Genomic DNA, 16,253 nt, shown 5'->3' on the forward strand with positions numbered 1-16,253 from the left:
GCCTGAAAAATAATGAAATTGTTAGAACATGTCCAAAACCATGAACAATTTGCAAGGGATACGAAGGATAGAAATCTTGCCCGGTTCAGTGCTTGTTGTGCCTCGTTAAAAAGGCTCGACGTGCCTACTTCTTCATCTTTTCCCGATCCTCCTCGGTCGGGGTCCACGCTCGGGGCAGGGAACTAATTCACTAGTTTTAAGCTTAGCTCGGCTCGCCCGCCCCCGATGGCATGTCTTTTTTTGCGACCCCCAGGTGACTAAGCCCGAAAAAGTCCTCTAATGCGGCCATATCCCTGCCATTGAAAAACATGATGAGGGCATCCTCCGGGCCTGATGCTTTCTCATTTGATTTCTCTTTGCCCACTTGAGCCTCTTTGAGCATGGACTCAGTATAGGACGGTGTATCTATGATGTCAATGACACCAGCTACCTCTTTTGGGATAGGAGTGGATTCTCAGGAGGCCGCGGTCTTCGTCTCTTCCTCTGGTTCCCCAGCTAGAGGGGGATCGACTTCATGGTCACCTTCCCCAATTGCCGCCATATTCCCCTTTGTTAAGGGTCGGCCCATGAGCAATGAACTCAAGATCGTCGTCCTCGGGATAATCCCTGAGCTGGTAAAGAAATCAAAGTCCGGTCCCCTGGACTTGTTGCTCTTTTTATTGTTCCAGACCTGGATAGTCACCCTCTTCTTCTTCACCTCGGCATCTGAGGAGCCCGAGGACTTCATATTCTTCTCCTTTGCGATAGCCCCGAGCGTTTCCGAAGTAGAGGGTTTGGCGAGTGAGGATGTATCCTTGTCCTCATCCGACAGTTTGAGCTCGGTGGTCTTGGGCAAACCTGTGAGAAGGAAGAAGATTTAGCGAAATATAAGTGTTGTGTGTGACTGTAATCATTCAGGAGAGAGCCTCAGCATGCAAACGGGCCTCCCACTTGCCCTTCGAGAGCTTATGCTATATGTGCTCGAGGTAGAGCATTTGTTTGTAGATCCCCTCGATCCACTTCTTGAAGCGAGGGACTGCATTAGGAACCTCGACAACCGCTGCACAATGAGAAACATAGGAAATTTGAAAAAGAATAAAAGGGAATGCCAAATACTTGAGAAGGAAAAGACTTACAGGTTGCGTTCCACTTTTTGGGGAATGGTAGAAATTTGAAAGGGATAAGGCCTTCGGTTTTTACCTGAACGAACCTCCCCTGCCAGCCTCGATCTCGGTCCTCGTCGATGCTCGAGAACATAGCCTTGATTGCTTTGTGAACGAGCTTGATCAAACCCCCTTGGAACATTTGGGAGTGTATAGATAAACTAGATGGTAGAGGGTGAACCGAGGTACATCGGTGTTGTTCACGAAGTGTTGGTGGAGGATTATGATCCTACGGAAGGACGGGTGAATCTACCCAAGGAAGACCTCATATCTTTTGCAGAAGTCGAGGACTATGGGGTCCACCATGGCGAGAGTGAAGGGGTAAGTGTAAACACTTAAGTACCCCTCCAAGTGAGTGGTGATGTCATCATTAGGCCCGGGGACGACCTACTCCTACCTCTTCCAGTTACAGTCTACCTGGAATGTGGGTAGTGTTTCCTTAGTAATGGAGCATATGTACCCCCATGCTCCCTCGCCTTGGTCCTGTTGACTAGAGGCCTTCGTGACATTGAAGTCGGTCCCGACAGAGCAGCCCCTAGGTACGAATCTCTTCAAAGGAAGTTCCTGGGACACTTCAGGAATGGTCACCTCGGTGTCTATGGCTGGGTTGGAAGATGAAAGGGCGGTTTGTGAGACATAGATTTGGAAGTTTTTGCCATCGGGATATGGGAATTAAGAAGATTTGAAGAAAAAATATGAAGATTTGACGATGGGATGAAGATATGAAGATCTGGGTTGAAGATTCAAAGAGAATGTATGAAGATTGAGGATGAAGATAAGAAGGTCTAAGAAGCAATGTCTAAAGATTTGAAGGAGTTAAAGGTATGTAGAGAATTTTAAGGTAAGTCGAGACGTTCTAGAATCGGAAAGTGGAGAAGTGAAAAAAAGTCGGAATTTCAATAGGGAGAAAAAATCAATACCTCATGACATGGTATACCACCATATACCATGGTAGTATATGTTCTGGTTCTGAGTTCATTAATTCGGAATTAAATAGCTCATTGTGGTCTGGGCGTGAAGTCCGCAAGCATGTCATATTCAAAGCCGCATTATTAGGACTGAAAAGGAAGATAAAAGAAAAACTAATAAAAAATCAAAGCAAAAAGAAAGAATAGGAAAGCAATGATGATTTTTTTGTATATTTTCTTTGGAAAGTTGGAAGACGACAATGTTTACAACTGGGAATTCAAAACAACAATTGAAAAGAAGAAAACGTTCAAGTTATGTCCCGGAGATGACTTGTGATACAGGAAAGGTGGCAGGGCAGATCTACCCGGACTTCCGTCTAGTCGGGAATGGCGTGGCCTCCCAGTTTTGAAGTTGGGCATTCGGTCCCATGTACAGCATCTCAGCAGTGCTTGTGCCTTCACCCGGTTGAACCATGTGGACCTCGTAGAGCATTTCTCTCATCGCCCCACATATTTCCTCGATTTCCTCAGCTGTGAAGACCTCATCATCTTCTTCTTCAACGTACCTTGGCCTGACGAAAGTCGTATATAAATCTGGCAGTGGTTGAGGCAACTTCCAGCCCTCATTTCTCCTTTTCTTTGCCCATTTTTCGTCTGCTGGAGTAGGTTTGAAACCTAGCCCAAACGGTTTCTTGATGACTGGCAAAGTAATGGGTTCTGTTATTCCCTGAAGGGTTCGTCCAAGTCCCTTCCCTGGCCTAAATCCGTGCCGGATCATCTCCTTGGCCACCATGAATGAGGCGTTAGACAAGAAAGGCTGGGGGCAAGGTACTCCCTCTTCGTGCTGCTCGGCCAGTACCACCTCCAAAGCTTGATAGACCGTATGTTCGCTCCCCTCTCTCGGTTCAAGATACGGGATGGATGGGTCCCGATAAATGGCATGTTCGTCTTCCCCATGGACCACGATCTCTTGGTTTTCGTACTCGAACTTCACCATCTGGTGAAGAGTGGAAGGCACGGCTCCTGCCGCATGGATCCAAGGTCTGCTGAGGAGAAAATTGTAGGATGTGTCCATGTCGATCACCTGGAAGGTTACTTGAAATTCGACTGGTCCTATGACCAACAACAGGTCTATTTCTCCCATGGTATCTCTCTTGATGCCGTCGAAAGCTCTCACGCAGACATTGTTGGGTCGGATTCTTCCTGCCCCAATTTCCATTCTTTGTAGCGTGGAGAGCGGGCAGATGTCAACACCTGATCCCCCATCCAGCATTACCCGCTTGACGTAGTAGTCCTCGCATTTAACTGTTAAGTGCAAGGCCTTGTTGTGTGCTGCTCCTTCCGGGGGTAAATCATTCTTGCTGAAAGAGATTTGGTTGACGGCAAAGAATCTTTCTGTCATCCGCTCTAGTTGCTCCACCGAGGTTTCAACCGGTACATATGCTTCATTCAGGGTTTTCAGCAGGATCTTTTGATGCTCGGTTGACCTCATTAATAATGACAGCATGGATACTTGCTCAGGGTGCTTGCGCAGCTGATCTATCACTTCGTAATCCGGCATCTTCATCTGTTGGAAGAACACTTCCGCTTCTTCAACACTCACGGGCTCCTTTGGAGGGAAGCGCCTTTGTGTGGCGTTGTTCAGTTCTTGGGTATTTGAGTACCCTCCAACGAAAGTATTTTCTGGAAGTTCTTCCATGACCTCCTTACCTTTGTACGTTACCAAAGTCTTTTGATAATTCCACGGCACTGTGGATGGGTTGGTCATTGGCTTTTGTGGCATGCGTCCGATAACCACTGGCTCATTCAGCCGAGGTGGTTGAATCGTCCCCCGGACCACATAGGCCCCTTTTGGCACGTACATAGGTTTTGTCTTTTTGATCCCGAAGTTCTGCGTCTTCTTGGCTTGACCTCGCGGTATGTAAAGAACTCCACCCTTTGCCGGTACCACTTTCTTCTCCACCTTCTTTTCAGGCTTGCTTTCTGCAGCCTTGGCCTCCTCCCCCTTTTCTGATTTCTGGTCTATTTCAGGCCTCCTCCCCGTGTCGACAATGGCAATTATGGCTTTCAAAGCAGGGTCGAACTCTTTGTCTTCACAAATCATGCCGATCAGTGGCCCATTATTGTGAGCGGGCAATGGATTGTTAGTCACATTTGGGATCTCTTCGTCCCTTAGCACTATTTTCCCCTGCTCTATAAAATTTTCGACCACTCTTTTCAATGACCAGCAGTCGTTTGTATCATGTCCCTCGGCCTCAGAGTGATAGGCGCATCTGACTCCGGCTTTGTAAGAAGGCGATGTTGGGTTTTGCCTCGTTTGGGGAATTGGTTGCAAGAAACCCAACTGGACTAGCTTAGGGAACAATGTAGAGTATTGTTCACCGATGGGCGTGAAAGTCCGCCGTCGAGGTGGCTCCTGGGGGCGGTAGTTATTCTGCGGGGGTTGTGGGTTATAGTGGTGGCGGTAAGGAGGCTGATTTCTGGGAGGTGGAGCTGGGCCTCGGTTGGATTGTTGTGGTGGATGGTTATAAGGTTGGGCATTCATGACCATATAAGGTTGATGAGCATATGCCACATTTGAGTGGGGGTAGTAGTGTTGTGGGGCCCTTTCCGGAAAATGGGGCCTGGGATGACGATACTCCCTTGCTTCAGAGGCTGCCATAGCCGTTTCTTCCTTCTTCTTCCCCCTTGTCGTTCCTCCAGACCCGCTTTGGACGGCCTGGGAGGTTGCCCTTATGGCTGCTTGACTCAGAATCCGACCCGTTTTCAGCCCATTCTCTACCATCTCTCCTATCTTGATCGCTTCCGCGAATGGCTTACCCATGGCCGACATCATGTTTTGGAAATAGTCAGACTCTTGAGCCTGGAGAAAGGTAGTGACCATTTCCACTTCATCCATGGGAGGCTTCACTCTCGACGCCTGTTCACGCCACTTAATAGCATACTCTCTAAAGCTTTCCGAAGGCTTCTTCTTCAAATTCGACAGAGAGTTTCGGTCTGGCGCAATGTCGATGTTATACTGGAATTGCTTTACAAAATCTCTGGCGAGATCATCCCATATATGCCATCGGGACATTTCCTGATCCATATACCATTCCGAAGCTATCCCCACTAAGCTTTCCCCAAAATATGCCATTAGCAGTTCTTCTTTTCCGTCGGCTCCCCGCAATTGGTTGCAGTATTTCTTAAGATGTGCAATGGGGTCACCGTGCCCATCGTATTTCTCGAATTTGGGGGTCTTGAAACCCGTTGGCAGGTGCACGTGAGGGAACATGCACAAGTCGGCGTAAGAGACGCTCTTTTGTCCGCTCAACCCCTGCATATTCTTCAAACTTTGTTCAAGGCTTCTCATTTTCTTAGCAATCTCATTTTGTTCTGCAATCCTGGGGTTCTGGTCCTGTCCCGGTGCGAGTTCGCACTGAGGCGGTAGAGGATTATTGTTGGTAGCGAACCTGGTTGGTTCCATTGAGAACGATGGTGCTTGGAATGTAAAAGAGGATGAGTCAAAGCTTGGCTTGTATGTGGCAGGCTGTGCCGTAGCTGGGCAAGGCGATGCAGTAAAGATGTTCATGCTTGCATCAGTGGCCGACATTCGGGGATGAGGCTCAGAAGGTGATCCTGCGGAGAAGGCGGAGTTGGCTGGGTACCCGAATGGGGTAGCAGGGTAATTTATGGGGACATTAGAAGTCCCACTTGACCTGGAGAATAATTCAGGGAATCCGGGGACGACACTTGGCGGCTCTTTCCCATTATTCCAGTCGTCCAGCATTTCCAGCATGCGGAGCCGTAGGATTCTATTTTCCTCCGCAGTTGCGGATTCAGGTGTGAGGATGGCTGAGACCGAGCTTTCCTCGGAAACCGGGATTGTTTGCGATGGAATTTTTGAAGACATTTCCACACTTCCTTTTGACCTGGTGTAGTAAGTGTGAGTATTGCTTCTGGTCCTAACAACAGGTAGTTGAACACCTCTCTTTGACCTCGTGAAGTATGAGTGCGAGGCCAGACTTTCACCAAACCAACCATCTTTCCAACACCCTGGAAAAATGCTCAATGACAAATGCACGGTTAATTTGTAGCAAATAACAGATAGTTAATCTCACGTTGGGCATGATGCACCTATACAGTTAAGTGGATTACTATATGTTTGCTACGAGAGCATGCGTCATTCCGGCATTTTTTCTCTTATTAGTTTTTTCCCCCTTTTTTTTCTTTTCTTTTCTTTTTCTCTTTTGTTTTCCTTTTATTTTATTTATTATACATATATATATATTTTTTTATTTTTGTAGTAAAAGAAATGTGACCGGATCCGATGAGGATTGCCTACGTATCACGATGCCTACGTGAATCAGATCATTACGTAGTTCGAAAAACACAAATGGACGTAAAAGAAACAACCTCTTTATTGTTGAAGCGTTCTATTACAAGCTACATTTTGCAAAAGAAAGAGCAAACTTGGAAAATGAACCTAGACTCAAAATAGACTGAAAATCACCTTGATGAAAAAAAAAAGGCAGAAGATGCTAAAATACAGATTTGACCTATGAATGCATTATGGTTTTAAAAATTGGTTTCCGCGGGGCATCTTTCGGCCTCGCCGCGGTCCTAGGCGTGAGATCCCTCTCAAGTTGCTCCAGCTCGTGCATAGTCTGCTTGACATAAACCATTACTGCCGAGAGGAAGGTAACACTGGACATGTTCTCACATCGTAGACATCGTCTGGTGATGGCGTGGGCAATGGCTTTGATCCTATCTCTGGTTTGCTTCTTCTCTACAAGCAGGTGCTTTATCTGATCGCTGCATATCTTGAAGACTTGAACATCTTGTACGTGTTGATGCTTCAATCGCCGTACTTCCAACTTCATCTGGGCTATTGAGTCATACCAGTATCTGCTCTCAATTTGGAAATCCTTGGCCTGACTAGCTGCTTTGATCTCAAGTGCTGCCATCTCTCTCTTTATTTTAGCAACAGTCTTCTCGTGGTCGCCTTCCAATTGATTCAGGTATCTGCGATGCTTATCTGCTCTTGTATCCCACTGTGCCTTGAACTCTGCTATGATGTTTTCAGATTTCTCCAAGCCATCTCGCCATTCCCTGATTTCACCTTTTAGCCCTTTTATCAGCTGCTCGTCCGATCGACGCCTTGGTTGTCTATCTGCATCCAACCTTATCTGTTTGATCTGGGCTCTGAGCATTTCATTTTCTTGAGTTAACCTGTTCCGCTCTCCCAGATCGGTAGCAATTTGCACGCTGTGCTCGTATTTCATGCCTTCTACTTGTTGCTTTAATCTGCTGATTTCGGCACAATAACCTCTTTCCTTTGCTAACCAATCCCAATGCCTTTGCGATGACTCGGTGAAATCCTAGATGTGGGGTCTCTTAGCTGGCCTTTCATGCTCGAGTTCCCTTCTATACCATGCAAGGTAACCTGGCGCCGTTTCTCCCTTGGCTCGATCCCGCACGCAAGTATCTGATTTCAAATATTGACCCTCATTCCAGATTTGGCGAATCTTCGCTTCTGGGAACTGTCCGTTAGGACTTATCTCAACTGTTTGAGCGCTGAGATCTTCTTCATGAGGTACTGTCTGGCACCTTCCGAACTGTCTCAAAACTCGTCCGGGTGCGTAAGGTTGAATGCTCTTAAGCCCCATCAGTAAAAAATGAGTTTTAGCCGCCGACATATATAAGACCTCATCAACAGGCAACCATCCCAACGTCCATTGTATTTGGCTGGCAGTAAGAGCTTGCAAGAACGAGGTCCATGCCAGGACTCCTTTGGGCTAAATGATCTCTCTGGTTCTCGTGTAAGATTCTTCTATGCGGGTTTTTTCCGGGGGACCATGGCTCAATACCCTGGAATGATGGCAGAGGTGCTCGGTCATCCATATCTGTAGGAGCAAGTTACAACCTTCGAAGAAATTTCCCCCAGCTTTACAAGCTGTGAGAGCTCGAAAGATGTCAGATACCACCATTGGCGCGAGAGTGCTGCCACTTTGTGTGAGTAAAGTGCTGACGACCCCAGATATCTTCAAATCAATGTTTCCATCTTTTCTCGGAAATACCAGAAGACCCAGAAACATTATCATGAACGCCACCCGTCTGTGCTCGTCCCACTTCTGACGAACTCCTTTGCTGCACAGTTTGTTGATTGGATTATTGAATCCCCCCTCGTGACCGTATCTATCATATATGAAGCATGGAGTACAGAATCCGGCTGCTAGATCTGAGTTGTGGACCGTTCTAGGTATTTTCAATGAATCCAGGAATCGATGTACCGTGACGACTCTTGGGGCGACCAAGTATTTTTCCCTCAACGGAAGTTCAGTATTCCCGATGTATCCGGCCATTTCTTCCAAAGTTGGGGTGAGCTCAAAATCAGAGAAATGGAAAACATTGTGTGCCGGGTCCCAATAGGTAACCAAAGCTCTTATGATATCTCCCCGAGGCTGGATTTCCAACAGACCCACAAGACCTTTCAAATATTTCTTAACCTCATTTTGTCCTTAAACACCTAGATCATTCCACCATAGCCGTAACTTGACAGGGATTTTGGTCATTATTGAAAAATGTTCATTTTGCATCGTGCTCATCCTGCACATTTATTAAGGTGATTTTAACAAAATTGACTGACTCAAAAAATATATATATATATATATTTTTTTAGAGAGGATCGAGCTTTGACCACGGCCTTTAAACACTTCGGAGACAAAGACTTTAAGGCTGTGCGGGTCTAAAAAACGCTCAACAAGACCCAAAGGTGGTTATTTATGCAAAGTTAGCCTTCCGGCGTCCCTTTCGGGAACATTCGGCTATTTATGATAAAACAATGTCACCTGACTTATTTACGACTCTATTAAAAAATTTGACACATCTTTTATTTATTTATTTACTGATTTTTGGCTATTTTAAAAAAAATGGGGTTGAACCCGACGAGGGTTGCCTACGTATCTCACTTCCGGTGAGAATCAAACCGGCGTAGTTCAGGCATATCATGAATAGAGAAAACCTAGAAATCAAGAATAAGTATTAGTATTTTGAAAAAAGATAAAGACTAAAGAAAAAATATTATTATTATTTTTTTTTTGCAATATTTGGACCATTAGTCTGAATTTATAAAAATGGGTACTACAAAAGAAACAACACACTTTTTGAATTATGGATTTTCCATTTTTTTTTACTTTTAAAATAAGTACTTTTTTTTTTTTGATTTTGAAAGTGATAAAAGAAATTTTATATTTTTTTTTTAATAACTCTCAATAAAAGACAGTTTTTTTTTTAGAAAACTTCCGGCGAGGTTTTGACACTACTTGGACATTGGTTTTATTTTCCAAAAATAAGTAATTATCTCCCCTACGCTGCTATTTTCCCCTTTTTAGGAACCGGTCGACATGCGGAACCGAAGCAAATAAATGCACAACACAAATAGGATGCACCAGGGTGGTCTTTTCGTTTCAGGATGCCTGTCCTAGATGGACCCAACCCTTGTGTTGAGTCCCCTAAGTCAAATGCAACATGATGCAGATAAGCGTTCCTACTAGGGATCCGGCATGAAGTCAAGTTATTCTAGGTTCGTAACCTAGGTATTTGTTCTAGACTGTGCACCCGAGCGGACAACTCGAGTCGAGGAGGGGGCTACGTACCGGGGACCCGCGAGATCGTCCGGCTTTGTAACTTGTCCGTCCTCTTTCTTATTTTAGGTATTGACATTAACAGAATAGGGAGTCCCGACCAGCGAGCTTCTCCCCGGAAGTAAGAAGAGAAAGGTTTCGGCACAGTTTATATACAGTTCAGATAATATCAAAGCGGTAAAAGACAACATTTAGCACGTTACGCAAAAACATGTAATAAAGATCAGATAATAAAGCCAAATATAACAATTATTCTAAGCTCGAATTCTTGAACCCTGAACCAGCGGTTTTGGGTTTAATCCACAGCAGAGTCGCCAGAGCTGTCACACCTCCTTTTTGCGCGCCCCGCCCCGAAGGGTTAAATGCGCGGGTGGAGTTTTTCCAATTTAAGTGACAATATTCGAAATGGGATTATTTATTTAATTCAGAGTCGCCACTTGGGAAAGATTTGGCTTTTGGTGTCCCAAGTCACCGGTTTATCTTGAATCCCAAATCGAGGAAAATATTCGACTTTTCCAAATGAAGTCTGCGAACCAGAAATTCTAAGTAAGGAATTCTGTTGACCCGAGGGAAGGTGTTAGGCACCCTCGAATCCCGTGGTTCTAGCACGGTCGCTTAAATTGTTATAAAGGCTAAATATCTGATTTAAATACATGTTATGACTTACGTGCTTTTATTAAACTTAAAACCGCTTTTATTATTATCACTTATTTTTATAGAATTGCAACGTCGTGAAAATGCATCTCGAACCACGTCACAATCAATGCGCCCGTGATCGTCAACACATTTTGACTTTGTTGAGATTTGGATTTGGGTCACATCAATGTGCACCCGAATTTAAGAATATAATTTACTTAAACCGTGCCTGAAGAGTCTAGCGCGTTATTATTTGGTGGAAGACCGTGAGATTCACTAAACGGCCTAGCCTGAATTCTAAAATATTTATTATGATCAATTATTGAGGGCCCCGCAATTTGCATTTTTATTTGGCGAGGCTCGTCTCATTATTTTAAAAGGGTATCCTACAGTGACTACATTTCTATTATTTTATTTCCAGAGATAGAAGAAAGAAAAATGTATGCTAATTGAAGTATATGCTTTGGCCTAAACCAGACTCCTATCAATTTCTAATTAATTACTTATAAAGTGAAAAGACGTCATGCCTTACGAAAATGCTTTGGTCGAACAAAGAGATTACATATGAGGTTGATGAAATGCAATACTTAAATCCGAACAATATCCTTAAGTCGAATTCAAACCAAATCGCTTAAACAGGATTAAGGGAGTTTCTTATTATAAGATGTAGCTGATGATGTTCAAAACTAGTCCTATAAACTGCCTAAAGGAATCGAAACTGGATGATTCAAAACTGTATTATATTTGGCTAGATTTAACAGCCATTTGCCCCTACCTATTCAAGCATGCTAAAAAAATGAATCTAAGTTTAACAATTGTATAAGTAGTATCACATTCCATGGACTGTATTTACATCCTGTATGCTACTAGACGAATCAAATATTGCAGTTTCAGATTAACATAAACTTTACTTAAGTACAGACTTACTAATGTATTCTCTATTAGCTATAAACTGAAATTTACACAACTTTACAACATTTATGAAAAGGGAGTCAGTAAATAACAGGCGATTGTAACTCCTTCAAATCTTTCTATTCATGCTTTTCAATGTTACAATCAGCTACACCAATGTGAGACTTGAGATGTGTACCTGGAAATACTGAAAAATGCAAAGGAGAAGAGGAAGAAGATGGGGGAATCAGCAGCAGCAAGAAACAGAATTAACAGTAGCAGCAGGACAGGATAGCAGCAAACAAAGCAACACAGCAAGAACAGGCTCGAGTGCAGAAATGCAACTATGGCCGATAGAAAGAAGTAGCCAAATGACAGCAACACCCAGTGGAGTAGAATCAGAACTCCAGGCAGACCAAACCAGTAGTAAACCAATGAAAACACTCGACTAGTAGACACAACTGGAACTTCAAAGAATCAGAATTGATTGAACAAGTTGAACAACTGAAACCCAAATAATAATAGGAAGAAACAGTTTCTGATTGTTGATTGTATACTTTCTATCTCTTAACCTCTCTCTTTCTGTGTTTTCCTAAAATCAGTTCTATCCTTTTTCAATCCTCTCAGTCTAGGTATCCCTTTATGTCTGTATGCTTTTTTTGTGTATCTCTATCAACTCTCTCTTTCAAAAACTCCTCACAGTGTGTGTATTTTTCTTTTTCAGTTCTGATTCCCTCCCCAATTCTGTCTATCTCCCTCTATGTATTTCAGCTCCCCCTTTTATAAGCCTCAATCTTACTCCTTTTACAGCCTGATAGATCAAAAGAAACCACTCCCATGTGCCCATCTTCTTTTCAGTTCTACTTTAGCTATTTAACTATTAAACCCCATCATTCCCTTGGCAGGCTTAACTTTCCCATTTTATTAACTAAAAGCAGATATGGGCAGCGGAATATGTTGACAGCATATGCTGTCAAACCATTTTAAAATCAAACAAAGGACCTTTATGCAGGCCACAGGCTGTGCACAAAGCACATGAGATGCACCAGTGCACATGCTGTGCACGAGTGCACATGCCTTCCAATTCAGAATCTAAACACAAACAATCCAACAGCTATAAGTGAACTAAACTGGCTCTTAATTGATTCAGGCAAATGTTCAATAGAAGCAAATCGATTTAACTTTGCTCAGACAGTTGAAACTAATTGACGACACATGTCGACTCGACTATATTAGCATTAACATACACAATCGTAGCCAAAATCAGACATTTAAACATGGTTCGAATTATACTGACTAAGCAGAAATACACTCGAGGAGTCATTAGTCAGTCCAAACTTGAAAATCCGCTACTTGCACAACATTTATATACATTATTAGAGCAAATGGAAAGGCTTATTCAAACAAACAGAAGTTCAGGCAAATGGACGGGGCACAGTTGACAAAATTCAAAGACACAAAATCAAAGCATGAACAGACTTTAACACAATCAAATGGGCCAAAACAAATAAAGAAGAGGAAGAAACTCACCTTAAATCTTGAAAAATCAAAACCTCAAACTCGGACTCGGACAACTTTCTTAAGGCTGAACGGGCTTTAATCGAAGTGTTTCTCAAATGAGAAACACTTTGATTAAAGTCCATCAGACCTTAAACTCTTTGGTTTGAACCGGTTTGAACCAGTGACGAGGGACCTTGTGGTTTCAAAACTCAGATCTAATATTCGTGCTTCCCTGGTTAGATTCGGACCAAACCAAGTATGGTTTGGTCACGAGGAAGGTCCGGGGAGTGTCTGGTATGAAGCTGGGGTTGTTTGGTGTAGATCGAGTTTTGACTCGAATCTTCAAATGAAGATTCGAGGACCTGGGGGGTGATTCGAACCAAACGGTTAACAGGTCTATGTTCAGGGTGGTGAGGGGGTTCTATGGTGTTCATGGCGAGGTCACCGGCGTTCATGCCGCCGGTTTTCATGGTGGGGGATACAAGGGCGGCTCTAGGGTTTGAAGGGGATGAGGTTGAAGACGAAGGCTGGGGTTCGGATAGGGGGGGCAGGGTAGGATTATGGCCTTATATAGTTAATGGGTGGATTGATCTCGACCGTTAGATCAATCTAGATCTACGGTCTGGATCTGATAGCTTAAGTGGAACAGTGTCGTTTCAAGGGTAAAGGGTTGGGGTCGGTCCGGGTAAGATGGGTCGGGTTTATTGGTGGGTTACGGGGAATTGATCTTGGCCGTTGATCATTCTGAGATCAACGGCCCGGATCAGGTATGACTCAAACGACGTCGTTTGGACGTCCTGGGCATCAGGTGGCCTGGACCGGGCAGGCTTGGTTTGAACGTTGTTTGTTTGGGCCAATTTATTAAAATTGGCCCAATCCGGAATAATTGCTGATTTTTTTTTCTTCTTTTTTTTATTTTAAAAACAAAACTAAGCAAAAAAAAATCAAAATTAAAAATTAAATACACACTCAATACAATTATTTGCACACACACTAAAATATTTCAAAACAGGTAAAATCAAACAAATCAAAATCACGGACGAAGATGCCTATTTATGATTTCTCTCTTTTTAACGACCGGATTACGGTTCGAATTACGCCTGACACACACATTTTGTATTTTAAATAAATAAATAAGAAAAAATAAAAATGGGTAAAAGTCATGAATAAATCAACAAAGTGCAGCACAGAAATCCGAAAATTGTACAGCAGGGCCAATTATTATTTTTTTATTTCCTTTCGGAGCGATTGTCGTGCGAAACAAAAATCACGTGCTCACAATGTCGGATCCACTTACAAAAGGCCTATCTAGAGAGGCAGTTGAAAAATCATCGAAGGGAATGGGGCTAAGGCCTAGGACAAGTCATCATGGCGGTAACTCTACCTAGCAGACTGGAGATCCCAAGAGCTAGGTTCAAAGACATCAAACAAAGTTATGAATGACGGTTCAACATTGTCAAATAACTCAACCTATTCTCGTGATGAAGACAATGTTCAGAAATCAAGGTAAAACATTAAGGCTTTTTGATAAGTCAATAAAGCTTAAAGCTTTTTAATGATTTTCTAAGTCTGGCAGGATATGACCAGATAGTGTGTCTATAAGATTACACGTTTAGAAATCACCTATGTGAGTGTTAAGTGTAAGCCGCTTTAAGGGGAATGAAAGTAAAGGCCAATTCTCTAAGCACTCATGAAACCAGGTGGTATTCATGGCTGAAACGAACACAACTGTGAGAACCAAAGACGGTTAAGGATTGATTGTGTGACTTATGCTTGTCTAGGTATACACCAAAGCTCGACGGTTCAAAGATATTAAATCCACCGATTGACCGAGTATATCCAACATAAGTTCACTACGGAAAGTTCAAAGGAAAACCTACTTATCCAGTTGCGATTAATCCTTACTTGTAAATCACACAATATTTTCATGCATGTTTTTTTACACATATGCCCATTCCCCATTCATGTGGGGGATTGTTGCATTTTTATTAAGGGGTGTGAATGGGAAATGGAAGAGGCACCTTTTGGATTGCACCTCTCCATCTCACCCTTCCTTTGTCTATAAATTTAGAGGTTCGACCTCATTTTTTAGATATGGAAAAATCTAAAATCTTCTCCCCTCTTTTCTATATTGTTGCATTATTTTTTAAATAAATACAAGTGTCAAGTGTGATTTGCTCCATTTGTTGAGTTCGCTGAAGTTTTGTGATTTGAAGTGTCGCTGTCACAGAATAGTTATTCCGTTCTATCTTGGGAGGAATTAATCTGTATACCTTGGGCAACAGTGAGGGGATTAAATTCCTTAAGGACACACTGTGCATTCAGTGGGCTCGGAATTATTTTACGATTTGTTTATTGGACTAACATTTGTTTGCTTCTCTGATTTTGAACACAGTAATACCAACACATAGCAGTGAAAGTTACGGTTACTATGTCTATGATAAGTTGAATGTTGATGAATGAGTTTCTATAACTTATTATTTTAGGTCATAGGAAGAAGATGTGATGGTAGCATGTCGTAGGTTTCTAATTCTCTTTTTAGGTTAGTAATCAGTGAGTTAATTTTATTTCATAATCCCGTAACAGTAAGACAACTGATTTTGGATTGAAAAATTCAGAGTTTCTATAGATCTTACCTTTTTAGTTACTGAAAAAAATTCTCTTTGTTCCAAGTGTTAATATAACGTTGTTTGTCATTATATGTTATGAACCTGTAGTGCTCTAGGTATTTCTAATGTAATTATGTGCAAATGTTTACCTTTTATTGTGTTTTAACTTTTACTGTTGTGTAGTATATATGAAATCACTGAGACTTTATTATCTTTCCATAGTTATCTTATTAGCTACTTTAATCACAGATATTGCTAGGTTGAAGATGATAAAAATATTCTTTTTCGCTAATTGTCATATAAAAATTTGTAAACTTTGAAGTGCTATTCGGATATTCTTTCCGTCATAACCAATAAACAAAAGCCGACTTTAAGTAGATAATAAGTTTTGTAGAAAAAAAGTTGCTCATTTGCTGAAACTCTCAGTTATTGTGTTTATACGCACACTTAGTAAATTTAGTATATGTAGTTATTATTAGCGTCACCCCTAATCGGATATCCATGGAAATACAGGTGTTACACATCTGGAGAAACAACTGACAGCAGCAGAAGCAAGAATTGGTTTGTCTTCCACATCGACGAAAAAGGCGCGTATCAGAGAGCGCACAAAGTGAAAAAACTGCAACAGAAAATATAAAGTGAGCAGAGTGACAAAAATACCCCGACTTTTGATCCAAAAAGGGACCTAATTGTAAATCGGAAGCAGGACGACGAAGAGTCCAACTACTTCTGAGTAACATATGAAGTTGAAGACGATTCTTCTACTGGAGTGAAGGAAAGATGATATAGAGAATAAGGATAAACAGAAAGAAGAGAGAGAAAGAAAAAAGATCAAGATGGTGACAAGTGTTGGGATGGTAAACACTGATTTACCAAAAAGGTCTTAAAAAAAGTTGATATTACAAATTCTAAAAGGTAAACTAAAGTGATAAAAGGCTAAAC

This window comes from Nicotiana tabacum, chromosome 18, assembly GCF_000715075.1.
Source record: "Nicotiana tabacum cultivar K326 chromosome 18, ASM71507v2, whole genome shotgun sequence".
Lineage (NCBI taxonomy): Eukaryota > Viridiplantae > Streptophyta > Magnoliopsida > Solanales > Solanaceae > Nicotiana > Nicotiana tabacum.